Source organism: Siniperca chuatsi, linkage group LG8 (genome assembly GCF_020085105.1).
Source record: "Siniperca chuatsi isolate FFG_IHB_CAS linkage group LG8, ASM2008510v1, whole genome shotgun sequence".
Taxonomy (NCBI): domain Eukaryota; kingdom Metazoa; phylum Chordata; class Actinopteri; order Centrarchiformes; family Sinipercidae; genus Siniperca; species Siniperca chuatsi.
Window position 1 is genome coordinate 9,807,790 of NC_058049.1, and position 14,928 is coordinate 9,822,717.

The window sequence follows — 14,928 nt, forward strand, 5'->3', positions numbered from 1 at the left end:
CTCATGAAATATGCAAAAAAAGAAGGAATTTGATTTAAAAATTCACGTTTGATGAAGGTCAAATTCACAATCTCATTCATTGCATAACACCATGTCCAGATTTCCTGTATTTATCAAAATTCATCTTTGCTAACAATGCCCTTCTATGTACGTAGCACAGCTTGTTGGCAGTGATTATGGTTGATTACACTCTGAATCACAAAACAGGACCTCTTGTCAAGTGGCATACTATTTGCATTTCATAAATTTAAATATGTTTATGCAACTAAATGCAAACAGAGTGAAAAAATACTTTATGAATGACAATAGAATATATATATATATATATATATATATATATATATATATATATATATATATATATATATATATATATAAAAATATTTTAAAATGGATGACCATGTTAATTAAGAGTGACAGTTTGGCACTCCCAACACAAATATAAAGTTCAAGAGGACATTGAGACCAGAGGCCGACACTTGTGTCCTGCATTTCCTGTGTGGTTAGGTTCAGGCAACAAAAACACTTTGGTTAAGGTTAGGGAAAGATTGTGGTTTCAGTTAGATGTTAATGAAGTAAACACATCCTGTCTTGTGCTTCAAGTCACTGTCAACTTTTTAATATTTAACCAAGAACATGATCTTGCCCTAATCTTAAACAAGTACTTTTTAAGTACTAAATGTGCATATTGTGGGAAAAACACAATGAACATTGTCAGTGAACATAGATACATTCAATAAAAACATTTTGTGACTTTGCAGATACATTTAATAAAAATATTTTGAGGTTATGTTGTTAAAAAACGCAATCCAAGCCGCGTTACAGTTCTTTTAAAACATATTTTCTGTTGCAAATTAGTAGAACATAAATGTAATTTTAGGCAACAGAGTTGCTTTTTTTGCATGCCAAAATGTGATAATAAACTTTATTTTATGTGTGTGTTTTGGCAATAAACTAGTTTGTATCCATAGCTTGAGCAGGAGTTCTTTAAGTTATGAATGAACTACTGTACTCACCACTCAGTGTGTAATAAAATACAGTTTTCAAGAAAAAAAGAAGAAAATTGCCTTTGACATTTAAAGTAAAAATAGCAGCCTTTAAAGATGTTTGGTGAGTTGATAGTAGTAGTCCTTGCCAACAAAAATATGAAGAAATACTTTCAAAAAAGAGCTGATACAAATTGTGTTACAGAACTTTTAGAGGCAGTATTTGTATACACTCAAATAATTAAAAAAAGTAGAATTTTAAACATTAATAACACAAGTACAAAACTGGAAGTCACTACATGCAAGTGATAATGAATAATTTGCAAATTAATTGTCACCTTTATCAACTAGGGGTTTCAAATCATATTCAATATTATATGAGGCAGCAATTGCATACATTTGTGTATCTAAAGTACGTCCTTAACATTTACTGATCACTAGAGTGAAGCTTTTTCAGAACCCTACATGTATATATCTTCAGGTGACATATCCACCATACTGTCTATGACTAAAGCATCATGTTTTAATCCACTGGGTGAACAGTTGTAAACTCCACCACTCACTAGATATTTCATGGTATGATACTAGTATGAACTGATATTGCGAGGTGTAGGATTTCAAATATTTATGACAACAACCTGTGCTGGCTTTGATGGGTTACCCAGAGATCTGTTTCAGATTTAATATGATTTAGTGTTTAGGTTCATCCTTGACCTTGTTTGAGGTGGTGATGTAGTTTTGAATCAAAGATGGCTCACTGCTTATTTAGGTTATCAGCACTATGGAGGAACTGGCTTATGAATTGGGTAGGTAAAATAGTGACAGTGACACCAAAAAAAGAAGAAATATGATGCTATCCATGCTTCTTTCTTTGCTTCAATTTCTTCTAATAGGCCTTTTGTTCTTCTATAACTTTCACATATTACGGACTATTTACTTGGATTCATTCACCCCCATCGCCCTTGCCCCTCCATTCACCGCAGTTTCTACCCAATGGTGGCTCTGAATCCAACACAGATCGATAGCAACAATCAAATGTTGCTCTAGGGTGTTAAAAGCCTAGCTTGCCATTTACCACAGGATGATTTTAACTGCAACATATCAACACACTTTCATTACTCGTATTTTCAGACTCCATGTGGTTTCTGTGTTTTTTCCATGTCTTTTGTTTGCAAGGAAGAATTGAAATTGATTCCTCCCACTAATTGCTGTAAACACTGCAAAAAAGTACAGCCGGGACTTGTGACATATGTCAACTTAATTTACTCACTGCTTTCCTCTCCAGCGTAATGACTTGTTAGTAACTGCGACATGATTTCACTTCCAATGATAAGTGTGATTAAAACTCACTGCAATCACCAACAAAATCTATTAAATATTCACTCTTAGAATGCTGTATGAGCTGGAAATCAAAAATTTACTAGGGAAATATTGAGCAACATGAGTTTTTGAACTGTTCATCCTCTCTCATTAGAATGTCAGTTTTAATAGTTTTTATGTAGAGGATCATGCCATTTTCTAAAATACAGCATGAGTGGAATATGTTTTGAGACACATATCTACTTCAGCATATGCATAAATAATGGTACCAGTGACAGATGAAATTAGCTTCGGCCTATTTAGGACGCACTATAATAAGCAAAAGAAACATGCAGTAGGTTATAACTGTTGAAAAAAAATACCCGTGTGTAATGACTCAAAATTGTGTCTGCGTATTATGTCTCTGTCTTGGAGCCTGTAATCCCCAGAAAGGGGCTTGTTTACTCAGTGTGGTTTTTAATCAGTGTAACTCAGTCCTAATAATCTGTCTGAAGGGCATCACTGTGTTTCCCCTGCAAGAGTCACATCCCACTGCTGTCCGGTCCTCACAGCGAGGCAAATCTAATGCAAAGTCATTATTACACTAAAGTGTGACATTTACAATTCTTTTTACTATAAATGGATATCTTGCTTTAAACTTAGGAGGTAAAAATAGTGCTTTGTATGCTTTGTGTAAAGTAGACTTCTCTTGTGGTAATGTTTAATTATTGCTGGAGATTTTGTCTTGTTTGATATAATTATAAAACCTCCTTGCCTTCCTACCATTGCTCCATTAATGGATTCCTCTATTTGTACATGTGCAGTATCGCATATTTGTAGAACAAGACTGTGTGCCAATCTTTGACAAGTATCTCCATGAGTTGAAAATAGTGTTACATATTTTGATGCAGATATACTCCTCCAGATGTACGAGTATGTTCACGTTTGTCTGCTCACATCTGTGTTTGCATGCAAGTCTGTGTTCATGTGTATGTGTGTGAAGCATGTAGGCGTATGTCTGCAGCCATCTGTTTTTGTGTCTGTAATCTGTGTGTCCATGCATATCTGTGTCTTTGTGTGTGTTTGCATGAACGCACAGGCACAAATTTGTCTCGTAAAGGTAATTTTTTTTGCTTCTCATCCTACTGTTTGTTTTCTCACAGGAAGAAGACTCAGTGTACATACAATATACACATGTGCATGTGTTTTGAGTTTACAGGTGTACACTCGCATGTGAGCATCTAGTCTAAAGTATCACTGTGTATGAATTCTTGTTACAGTTGCTAGCAGCTGCACCGTAGAAGACGCCTTAATGTCCCTGAGCAGGACAGCATCAGAGAGGGAGCAGCTGGACAGTAATGACTGCCTACTATTCACCAATCCTTCACTGGCCTTTACCCCTATGAGCCCCAACTGGAGCCCCATGGGAGCTCACTAAATTGCTCGATACTTTAATTCTCCATGTGGAGGCCATTTTGTGAGCAAATGCCCCTCCTCCAGAGGCACTTCCACAATTACTGCCACAGTATTTCATGAAGAGCTAGTTGCCACTTTGTGTATAGTGACATGACTCAGAATCACAGTAACATGCAAAGCTAAATGTGGCGGTGGTCTAGCCCAGTATCCCTAGGAATTACATTAATATTGGACAATTCTCACATGGATTCAACTTTTTGGTCATTTTGGAGGCTGCAGTTTGTAGTGCTGCTGAATTGTATTGCGTTATACTGACAGGTTTCTATTATTTTGTCCACTTATTTATATCAGTGAGGAAAGGCTAAATAACAGAAACACATCTTTGTATAATGCAGTGCAGTTCAACACCACCACAAACTACAGCCTCCAAAATGATCATACAATTGAATCAACACGTCTCTAAAACAGTTTCAACAAAAACTGAACATTATAACCTTCATAAAAGGTAGGATTTATGGCAGGACTGTTGTTTTAGATGGCATTAGTTTTAGCTAGATGTACCTAATAAACTGAGTGTACGTCCAGTGCCAATGCAGAAAGTAATATGCACTTTAGCTGAACTGAGTCGAGTGATAATTCTCTGGGTTCATGTGCAACACCTTTCACATTACATGTAGTCACTTGATCTATGAAAATATATATTAAGGCAGCTTTAATCATACATGCTGTTTGCAGATATTGTAGAAAGAAATATTTTTTAAAAAGGTGTCAGTGAATGTTAAAAACAACCTCACTGACATAATTGTAACATGATAACATACAGGCTGTAGGCATATAGTAGACAAGAATCTCAAAACACCAGGAGCTAGTTGTATTCAGACTGACTTCACCTCACCTGCAGTCCAGCCTCTTCAGTTATTCTGCTATACACATTTTATCTGAATGTAAATCTATACCCCTGATAGTGTGATACAACAGTACAGGGATGAACAACAGATAAGCCAGCTGGCATCGCTGCACTTCTCATAACTTTTGACATTTCAAATATGCCATCCCCAATCATCCCTTGGCTTAAATCATGTCCCACCGCTAAGAAGTCACTGCCGCCCTATAATCTCTTCAAGACAGCTGTTTTACATAAGGGAATTATTGTGTAAGAACTGAATTTCAAGTATGTGTAAAAATTGAGTATATGGCCACTTCAGTCTGCATTCTAAATACACACAAACATACAACTATAATAAATGTATTCAAATTTGTTTTAATTATAAACAGTTAAGAAAGTGAAGTGAATGAATCCAGTGCAAATGAACAGTTATCAGATAGCTAATAATAATCAAAAGATGTAAGTAAATAATCCAAAAAGTCACAGATTTATATAGGAAATATACAGTAAATTAAAGCGTTTTGGCTTTGAGGCTTACATTTTACACTACATTTTTGTCATTAAACTCCTGCTTCTGCCTTCACCGACAGTGGCTTACACAATGAGTCAGTGTTGCACAGTGTGTGTGTAGCTGATGACCTCAAGTACAGAAATTGAGTACAAAATATCAGGAACTCAGCAACCTTCTGTTGAGTTACACCATACAATACTCATACCATGCCTTGATTATAATGAGGAGTTTTTTTCCTACTTTTTTTCTACTTGTCCTCATGTACATCATTCCCTTTGTGACTTAAGTGGACATGATAATATTTAATCAACTAGGGTTCAAAGCTTTCACTTGACCCTGCTTGGGAAAAAGCCTGTCCACCATTGCACGTTTGCTTCAAAATACTTGTACTCACATGTTCAGTAACGTCCTTTTAAGGGTGAACAGGTAATGCTGCTGTGGTTCTTCTGATTGCTTCCTGTTAGAGTTCAGTATATTCACAGATAGACCAATGTACATTTGACAGGTGAGTTCACATTTTCTTTCTTTTAAACTGCAGTGGAGAAAACTGAGAAAGGTCCTATTAATTGAAAACCAAAGTCAAGTTGAAGTGCAATAATTAAATGAAACTCTTCACCCCTGAATATTTCTATTCCCATAGGATTTAATTGGTGGTTACAATGTTTTCAATTTGAAAGAAAGCAGAAGCAACAGAAGCATAGCCTCTGGTGCAATTAACTGGATGACGTGGTGGTAAAAAAACTCCAGGACAATGTGGCAAAATGACTCTTGATTGGCAAAGCCTAGATTACCAGGCTAGTATAAATTAAAGCACTTTATTACAAAGTTTGTGCAAAGGGTTTGGATTTTAATCAGTCATCCAGCATATTGTTACACGTTACAGAGCTAAACTTCTTGAAACACCCCATTAGACACCATACTGCCACATGATTACACATTATGCAAAAGTCCACAGCTGAACATACACAAGCATTCAAATCTGCCCAAAAAACACATTCCCAATGATTTAAAGTCTTGACCCTGGACCAATTAGCTGACAGTAATCTTTCACAGCATTTCTGTCTGTATTTCTGCTCTACTGCTAAATGGGACATTCTGAAGGCAACAGGCTGGTGGGTTGAGTGTATGGGGATGTCAGTTCACATACACCTCTGATACCAGCCATGCCCTCACTCAGTCGCTATCATTGTAGTAAAGCCGTTCAGACTAGACCAAGCAGCTATTTGCCCAGAAGAGAAGTCTCTGCATGGGCAAAGATATGGGCTAGAGGTTGGCATGTTCTCTTTCTGTCTCTCCATTTCCTGCAGACATCCACCAACTGCTGAACAACTTTTCCACAGCTTTAGTTCCAGATGTAAGTCAAGACAACACCTGCCCATTGGTAGCATATCACCCGAACCAGTCAGCCTTGATAAAACCACCTTTGCGTTCTCCAAAGGAGTGAACATCATCACAGGCTTTCATGTACAAAACTTGTACAAAAGTATTTTCCTCATGTTATTACATTCCAAACACATGTAAAAACACAGCAGATATGCAGATATATCAATGTTAGGGCTGCAACTAACAACTATTTTCATTAAGTTTCAGTGTATTATTATATATGATAAAGAAAAGAAACAACTCTTTCCATTTGAGAAGCAGGGACTAGGGACTTTTTTATTTAAATAATGACTGAAATGATGAATTAATTATCAAAATAGTTGCTGATTAATTTTCAGCTAACACATCTAATGTTAATAATAATAAATAGTAAAACTTTATTTATAGCGCACTTATCAAAACAAAGTACAAAGTGCTTCACAGAGAGAGAAATGAAATACCACAGTGAATGATAAAATACGCAAAAAACAATCAAATACACAGACAGCTCAGGTAAGATCAGGATATTCTTTCTGATAAAAATGCGTCTTGAGAAGAGACTTAAAAGAAGACACTGACTCAGACAACCTAATTTCTTCAGGCGAGTTGTTCCAGAGCCTCGGGGCCCTGATAGCAAAAGCTCTGTCCCCCTTAGTTTTCATCCTGGACTCAGGAACAGACAGAAGACCTCTGCCTGAAGATCTCAAACTACGTAAAGGTTCATAAGGGATTACAAGGTCTAAAATATAATCTGGAGCCAGGCCATGAAGAGTCTTAAAAGTAATCAATAAGATCTTAAAATCAATCCTAAAACAAACAGGGAGCCGATGTAAAGAGGCTAAAACAGATGTGTTTGATAAAAACAAGATTAGACAAGCTTAGTGATATGTTGCTCAAAACATAAATTGCTATCAAACAGGACACCAATATTTCTATGTTTTGACAGGTAGCCAGTAAATGACAGTATTGATGGATAGATGATATGTTGGGGCCCAATAACAAGGATTTCTGTTTTATTTGAGTTGAGCTGGCCCGTCAGAGAGCAGCAGTGCACAGGCACCTTGGATCGGGGTGTGGGTTACCAGGTTGTGGTAACAGATTAGTTGAAATTGTATGTAGTGTGTGGATTGTGTGGTGTAGCTGTGTTTCGGAAGAAATATAACGGGAGGGTGCTGGGAGAAGGCCTTGAAATACAAGAGAAACCTGGGAAAAACAAGTGTTGGCAGGTATGCAGTTAAGTGGATGTATGTAAGAAATGAAAACCTGTGTGACGGGAGTAATTCACAATCAAAACACAAACCATGGTTGATTGTGTCAGGTTCTCCACTGACACACTAGTCATTATGTGTTTAGAAAAAATGTTCAGTTGGCTTCCACTTCAAGTCACATCCATTTCGTCAGTATGAAAGCAACAATATCATATTGTTGCTTTCATGCATATCTACTCCTCTGCTATTAAGAAAAGTGAAGAAAAAGAACAGAAAAGAGGCATTTCTAGTTATTGTAGCTCTTCTGAGAAACAGGCTGTTTATGAGACACGGGTTATATGGTTATACTGCCCCCTAATGCTAAAGCAGTACAGCACTTATCCAGAATAACAGAACACAGCCACAACACTGTTGCAGTCACTGAAATCAAACTATTGCTCTTTGTGCACTGAGAGTAATCCTGTGTGTTTTTTGCACCAGTTTTCTCTGGCAGCTGTCTCTTCTGGAGGTCTGATGTGCAGAGTTTTTAAAGCAACCTGCAGTACCTGAGGCTCTCTGTAGTCATGGCAACCCCTAGGGATACATACTGAGAGTCTACACAGATGCTAAAACATAGAAAGAAATGTCAACTTTCATACAGACCAAGGAGGAATACCATTAGAAAATGGCAAATTGAAATGTCATTTATTAAGTTATCCTAATGCATACTTTCGCATTTGTCAGACTGCAAACAGAATGAAATGAACACCTAAAAGAAGAAGAAAGCTTCTTTATGATCATTTATAAAGAAGAGTTGGCAAGGGCAAAACACGGGGCACAGTTCAGTGGTATAAGGGTGACATACTGCATTGTTTTATACTTGGCAATTATGCAATGACCTGTGAAGGGGGAAAAAAAAATTCTTGCCACATTCTTTGATTATATCTTTTTCAAGTTTTTGTGCCAGACACTAGATACTGTGTGAGATTGTGAAAAATGCGAGATTCCTTCAGGCTCTTTGCATGAGATGCAAAAGGACATGAGGAAGAGAGAGCTCTTACAACTCGCAACACCAACTTTGTGCACATAAATTAAGGCAATAACAAACATTACAATCACTATAAAACAAATAAAACTGACATTCAGACAACACTTCTTTGGTTTCTGTCAGTGTGCCTGCTGGCTGTCCAGATGAAAATCCATAACGGCCCATGACTGTAAGGCAATCTGGGTCATTAAGAGATAGATCAACCTCAACCTGCTTTATGTTGTACTTCTATAAAAATATAATAAATAATCTGTGCAAGATTGAAAAGAGTCAATCTCAGAGTTGGCAAGGGCAATAAACAGTTCAGTGGCATTAGGGTGACATATCGCATTGTGTTATACTTGATAAAATATTGATAAATATTGTAACATTCTTTGATTATATCTTTTTTTATGCTGTTTTAAGTGCTAGACACTAGATACTGTGTGAATTTAAATGTTTTAAATTGTGTTCTAAATGTATTTAGAACACAAAAGTGTGGGTTAGGCTCAGGCTGATGTGAATATATTTTAGAGCTGACACCATTAGTCGATTAATCGTTTAGTTCATCAACAGATCAAGTTAACTGACCTTACTTTGTTAATCAATTAACTGTTTAGGTCAGTTATCAAACAAAAATGTGAGGATTTGCCACTTTTTTCTGTTTTATATCACTGTAAATTTAGACTTTCAGACAAGTAATTTGACATTACCTTGGATTTGGAATTGTTACTGGCATTTCTCACAAATGTTTTATAGACTAAAAAAAATATAAAACTGAATTTAATTTAATTTAATAACAATTAATAAAGCATGTAATTTAAGATTTAATTCAGTTATATTTTCCATGCAAGCTGTGTCTTTTACTGCAGGAGGGAAAGGCCTCAGTATAAACCTATTAATGAAAACCAAAAAAAGGAAGCTGATATATTTTCCTTTGTATGTTACAATAATAATAGAAAATCATTTGATACAAACATTTACATACAAACATACATAAATGTCATGTAATAATTTCATGTAACAATAAATTATGCTGAGAGTCTCTACCGCATTTTGGTGTCATGTATGAGGATGAAGAGGAGGGGGCTGAGCCCTGGGGGACACCTCGAGAGACTGAGGAGCTGTGTTAGAGTTGGATTTATTGATACCAATGAACTGGTGGCAGAGAGGTATGATTTGAACCACACAAGAGCAGTGCCAGTGATACTGAGGGAGGACTCAAGGTGGGAGAGGAGGATGGAGTGATTGATGGTGTTCAAGGCGGCACTGAGGTCAAGTAAGATAAGGATGGAGAGGAGGAGGTCAATGGGGACTTTGATTAGGGCGATTTCTGTTCTGTGTTGGGATCTGAAACCGGACTGAAATGATTCGTAGAGTTGGTTGGTGTCCAGGTGGGTTTTGAGTGGGAGGCCATGGTGCGTTCTAGTATTTTAAATAGAAAGGAGAGATTGGAGATGGGTCTGTAAATGTTGGGGATGGCAGGATAGAGGCCAGGTATTTTGAGGATAGGCGTAACACAGGCAAGTTTAAGGGCAGGAGGGACAGAGCCAGTAGACAAGAAGGAGTTGATTACAGAGTGTATGAGTGGACGGACAACAGGGAGACAATCTTTGACTAATGTGGAGGGGATGGGGTCCAGGGTGCAGGTGGCAGTCTTGCCAGACAGTGATTTGTTGAGTTCAGAGGAAATCAGGGAAAATTGGGAGAATGACCATCAACTGTGAAGGAGGGGGAGAGATTGTACATTAGTTGACAGTTGCATGACAATATCATGCGCAGCTTGTTGCGGATGCGAGCCTGGGGGCCTGAGTGACTCCAGGCGCCAACCCAGTGCGTCACCGCCAAGGCAGCGTCCACAGTCCAGGGGAGTCCCACCAGGAACACACCCCACATCAGAACCAGAGACCAAACAATGGTGAAGACTGGGAAGAGGCGACCCAGCCTGGTTGAGTCCGCTATTCTGGCTGGCCAATGCAGGGCCACGGATCCAAGTAGATGCAAATCCCACAGTCGCAAAAACTGACAAGGCTATCCACACCAGGACAGGGGAATCAGCCAGGGATACATACAGCAGTGGCAGCAGCGGAGGTCGCCTGGGGATCAAGCCCAGGTGAGCCAGCCAGGAGGAGCCAGCGGCAGCGGCAAGCAGCAGGTGGGCAAGCAGGTCAGTGATGTTTAGCATCAATATAATTCATAAAGATAAACTGTATTTCTGTACTTACATACTTTCCGTACTTCACATTTTGTATTTTGTGCCTCAACTCACTACCAGCCTCCGTTGTTTAGCTGCACTATTTTAGTGGGAAAGGACTGTGGGAATGAGAGGTGAACGTTTCAAAAATTAAGATTTCTCACTAAAATACATGCTGGTTTGTGGATCAGATACATGCTGAATTAAACACATTAAGACACATTTACCAGCCACTTCCCTTGTCAGTGAGGAGCTTCACCAGGAAAATGTAAAGGTCCCACATGTGTCAGCACAGCCATTTTGCAGCTGTAAATGCCACGTTGACATTCAGGTCAGCCAAGTGCCATCGTGTTGACCATAGTTAATAGTCCCTCTTCAACCCCCAGGGCACCATAGATTCTAATGTTCATTGTACATAATGATTTATCATAATACTGTATTTGTGCCACAGATTTACATAAAGTTACAGAAAACATGGCCATAGTTAACCAGTTAGATTTACTGAATGTACTACTAAAGTACTATGGTTTACACCATAGATTTACTGTACAAAAGCCAGTGTAAATTGTGAAATTCTACTCCCACACTGAGGTACTCCACTACATTTCAGAAAGTAATAGTGTATTTTTTACCACAAAATGTATTTGATAACTTGTGTTACATTGCAAATTCAGATTAATAATACTAAATATAATCAACAAATAAATGATGATATTATTAAATCAATCCGTTTTTAGTGATCTGCACGGGAAAGTCACAAGGTACCCAGCAAAGTAAAATATATATAATATATAAAGTAATTAAAATTAGCTCCACCTTTACCAGCTGCAACATAAAAGTGATGAACAAATTGATGCCTCAATAATTATAAACCAGTGATATTATATACATAATAAGTACTTTTGGGACTTAAAGTAAATTTTGATGCCAATACTTTTGTTCCTTTTCTACTGTGGTATTACTGTGTACTTATTCTACCACTGATGACATGAAAGCGCAGTTAATGAAAATTCTGTTCACAAGAAGCAACAGGTGCTGTGCAACAAGCCAAAGAAACATCATGTCACAATCTGGTCACAACGAGCAAAATGTATCACACTACACATTTAAATGGAATATGGGTCTTACCTTTAGCAGAGCATATTCTGGACCTTGTGTGCGCAATCAAGTCGTTGAAGTTAGTCGCCAGTTCGGACTTTAAAGCCAGTAGTGACACCACAGAGATATACTCGCTCAAGATGTCATTCATACAGTCAGTTTGCAAAAGCACCATATTGCCATGACAACAATTTACAGGCAACGGCAGTACTTCCGACCTGTTGATCGTTAGTAAATAAAGCAATCTCTTGGTACAGTTTGGCTGTTTGGGAGGCAGCACTGCGACAGGTCATTGATAGGAGAAATATTTTGTCGCCAGGATGAAAGTGATGAGTTGATTGTAGCAATTTCCCGCCATGTCTGTCTGAATGGAGTTACTGCTGGTCATGTTCCTCCGGCTTGCTGGCGGTGAGGCTAGCTAACTTATCTGCCGCCAGTGTTAGCACCGCTCCCGATGACAGTAGCTAGCTGCTGGCTTCAGTTGAACCGGACCAAGTTGAACCGGACCAAGTGTTTTCACGCATAAAAAAAAGTCCACCTGTCCCACCTAATACATAAGCATCATACTACCTGTCACATCCTGGATTGCTACCCAAGTGAAGCACCCATAGCATACATTCAGTGCTAATAAAAGTTGCTTATGGGACCAACATTGAAAGTACGAACCCGCTGAAGGAAAGATTAACTCCTCAGCAATAGTTCAAAAGAATTCACGTCGATGCCAGGCGTGTGTAAAGTAACCAAAACACTGCTTATTCCAGTTGTGTACAGGTAAATCCCATTAAACCAAGATGGCGCATCATTTCATCCTTTCTCATGCACAGGACTGGTTAGCCTTAGTGGAAGCTATATAACATAAACAAGTGGAAATGATAGCTGAAATCTGGTTGAAATGCATAGCTGTAAATGTACCTTTTTAATTTACAGTACATTGTGTATCAAAACCCCCTACAAACATGCAGTAAGAATTACCTTCCAAAACAATGACATAAAGCAATCTTAAAGCACAAATACTAACAAGGCCATCAAGAAGAAAACTGCCTCAATTGTTTCATGTCAGATATTGCTGGCGTATTATGACAATTAGGGCTGAAGGAAGTAGTTTGTACATGACTAACTCAGTGCTTATAGTAATGCTTAGTAAACTGAAACACAGAGAAGTATGATACAAAGTCTTATGTATGTTGATTTTTACAAGAGTTTACCATTTTCTAAAGGCTTTGTTGTGTAAATCTACTCTACCAGCTACGCAAAATACATTCAGAAGGTACCAATGGACTCCTAAATATGCATAATTCCACATAAGGGAGGAGTTGGTGTTTTGGTATCTTTGGCCTTACATATAAAGAAAGAAATTAAGAGAATCTTGGTACTGTAACAATACCACTGTGAGGTGCCTAGGTAGCCACTTTCATATTTGGAAAAATACATTAAGCAATCATGTGTTTTGGGAACATTGTGCGGAAATCACTGTAAATCAAAACCCTGGAGAGATTCAGAGATTCAATGATCTGTATCACAGCAAATTAAACAGGTTGCACTGCACTAGTGAACTCAAAGGGAACTATAATGACTTAATCCTAAAACTTGACTTGGAAGAGTCCACTGTCAATAAATTACATAACTAGGGTGCTCGTTGTCATGTGACAGGCCAAACCCCATGATCCAAGTCATTTTAATTAAAGATTAAATGAATATCTGTCCCAATGTCTGGTATGGTTGTCTGGTTAGATTCCTGCACATAGATCAGGTGGAGAAACTTGCTCATACAATATCCAGCTGGATAAAGACATTCAACTGTACTGTACTGTTTATTGCTAATTAGCATGCTAGCATCTGTGGCACAAGAAAGATGAGTTGAGTGGAAAAGAGATATTGTGCAATAGGGATACATTCACTCTGAAAGCTGACACAATAAGTGACAGATTACTCATGAAGGTAGATGATTGCTGTTGATGTCCTGTGCACTGCACATGGGAGTAAAATCTGTGTGACATGATACTTCTCATCTACTGCAACTTTATTACGTACACGAGCAGATGTTACCTCACAGTGTAGAAAACTAATGTTAAAGTTGAGCTAATTAAATCCTATCTTACGTTAATGTTCATAAGTGAAATGTAATGGAAATGATCTCTCATTTGTCACTTCGTTACCTGCTGCGTTACTGGCATATTTTTCTATGAATACATTATACAAGTCATCTTTTAAAATGTTTCCATGTTGGTGTTACTGAGGCTGTATTACATGAGCCCTCTAACGACTGCACCATCTTTATTTCAAAATGAACAACAGCTGGAAGATGTATCACTATGTTTCACTTTTGCATCTATGATTCACAACTATTTATGTACAACTAAAATACCATGCTTGCATTAAAATAAAATATGCCCTATTGTTAAGTGCTTACAGGGTATGTTTCTTTATCATATAAGCTTTTGCTGTGTCCGTCAGTCATGGCTCACCACCTTGACCCACCAGTGTTTTATTGTAATTCTCTGCTGGGCAGGGATAGAAAAACTCCCCTCTGCTAAGGAATTACAGACATAAAAATACAACAAAACAGCTGATAAAGTCTAAACCTTTAATTCAAGATGAGGTAGATGGCTTAAAGGGGCACTCCACCAATTTTACACATGAAGATCTGTTTAGTCATAATAGGAAGTACTATCAGTTGTATAATGTCTTTTGTGGCTGTGGAGGAGCTTTGTCAAGTCTGAGAAAATAACTCTGATGATGTCATCCGGGTTATCGACTTGGGCTTGGAGATTTAAAATTTTTAACGGAAAGCCTGCGTTACAACCGGGGGGAATGGAGTTTTAAAGATGTGGGCTTTTATCAGGCAGGGAAGGTCTAATGAAACATGCTACCAAGTTGCATTTTGTGAAATGTGGGACCCATTGTTTAACCATTCTTTAGGTTTTGTCCCTGTGTTTGCAAAAGTGATTAGGACTAAATCAGA